This window comes from Saccoglossus kowalevskii, chromosome 15, assembly GCF_978046115.1.
Source record: "Saccoglossus kowalevskii chromosome 15, keSacKowa6.1, whole genome shotgun sequence".
Lineage (NCBI taxonomy): Eukaryota > Metazoa > Hemichordata > Enteropneusta > Harrimaniidae > Saccoglossus > Saccoglossus kowalevskii.
The window spans coordinates 13,104,988-13,107,258 of NC_140655.1; positions in this window are offsets into that span (position 1 = coordinate 13,104,988).

Here is a 2,271-nt window from a genome sequence, read left to right on the forward strand (position 1 = left end):
CCGACTGGACGCATCTGCAGGCGACCCCCTGCGTTGGAGTGAAAACCGGAGCGGATTCACTCCGGTGATTATGCTAATTAAAATATGTTGACTAGCATTGACAACGAATCAAAGTGCAGCTGTATACGTCATCTCTTATCTATGTTAATGAACGTGACCTTTCACTTCTGAGGTCCCGGCGATTTTGAAAAAACTACTTATATATATTGGACATTTAAATCGACTTGTTTTCTGTAAAAATGGATGAAAGTATCGCCGTTGCACTTATTGTATTGTATTGACTATGTAAAGGTATTTCATATGAGATTCATGTGTAACTGAAATGTATTTTTTAAGAGACTTGAATGACTCAATAAAAAAATATCTTAAATATAAAAACAAACAAAAAACAATTGAAGTTTATTCTGAACTGTCTCCATCCGGACTTTACAATTGTAAGTATTTCTCAAGTTATACATGACATTATTCACAGCAGTGGATATGATGTCATACTTTACCCATAATTCTTTGCTAGAGAATGAACATGAAGGCCGACGTAATATTGACGAGAAGTTGAAAATCTAGTGAATGGAAACAGATATAAAAAAAACTGTAAATTTGCGGAGTTCTTTCATCTGGGAGCATTATACAGAAAAAAAGTATTCCATTCTGACTAGGTTTGTAACAAAATCTTACGTCATACATTTATGAACAAAATCTTTCCAATTATTCATATTTGTGTCAGAAAAGGGTTACTTTACTCGTCACCGCTTTTCTCTAAAATCTCGCTGTTTTCTTCAAGGTACGCAATGACATTCTTGTTATTGGAGAACTTGGAAAGGCGATATTCTCTTGCGAGAGAAATATAAAACATGGCGTTAGACCCGTCTATCGTCTGCCTCATATATTTACAACATAACAGTTGTAACCGTTGCATGCACATGTAGTCTGCTAGTAGAACGATTTCTTCCACGTTGCCATGGTGAAGTCGAGCGCCACCGTTGTATGCATATGTTAGTATAGTCCCAGCCTGAGATTCACTCAGAAACGGCAGACGAACATACAAGTCACGTGATTCTGACATAGCCCCATGTCGAAACATCCCACGGAAGTAAGGAATACAAGCGGCGAGCAAACTACGATGAGCGTAAAACCGAACATTTTCAACGACTATGACCACATCACATGTTTCCCTTGTTTTCCGCTCTTCTCGAACATCGATGAGCCAGGCTGCCGCAAACTTGAATTCTCTGAGATGCTGTGATCCACCGTGATAAAAGTTCTTAAGCAAGGGAATCTCAAGATAGTCGGCTGCATCTCGGATAAGTTCGGCGTCGCTCGGAGTTCCCACAAACTGTCCGGTGTAAATCAGTCGTAATAGTTGATCAAAAGTTTTACCGCTTACGCTTTTACCCGGAACATTCAGAGCTACCTCGCTTGATGTGCGCGTGCTTAGTTGTTTTTCAAGGTAAGAACTGAAGAAACGAAGCACGATACCATGGGCAAAAAATTTACGTTCGCAAAGTTCGATCACGACATCACAGAGAGAATGTCCTGTAAAAGTAGTACAGAATGTTCAGCAGGCGCGTTGCGTACCCAGGCTCAAAGCAGAGCTCTCCTTTGGTGTCCATACCACAGCTAGTGTCTAGTACTGGAGTCGGCTTCATTATGTAGTGTATTGAAAAGGAGTCATTTTTCTGTTCCGTGAAGACGTTGTAGTCATCTAACTGGACGCAATCCATCGTCACTGGCACGATAACAACCAAGTTCAACTTTTGAACAAAATGCCCGAACCGCTTCAGATGGTCGGCTATCACTCGTACCTTTCACGAATGTATAGCGTGTCAGTTTCTAAATTTACTTTCACGTAATATTTGCTGAGTCAGGTCATTCTGGATCAACACCTATAGTCATGATTTGTCGTTCATTCCTTTACAAATTGGTATGCGTCATAATACGATATTAGTCGTGTGACGAGGTAGCGCCCGCATTGCGCCATCGCTCGACCGATTTGCTTTAACTGCAAACCAACCATCGGTGAGGGAATCGTTACCATAGTCAAATGACTTACAAGTAAATTAGTTACTGTCATAGTCAGCAATATACACTATAACAACATGAATATTACACAGTAAAAAACGTTCCAGCCGGTTTGATAATGTTGTGTTGAGTACTAAGATGTTTGTAGAGATGCCTATTTATTTTCGAATAACGTAACGTGAAAAATACAAATATGCATCTGGCATTCGCTGGGTTTGTTCCAACGAACTTTACAAGGTTTAAGGTACAACA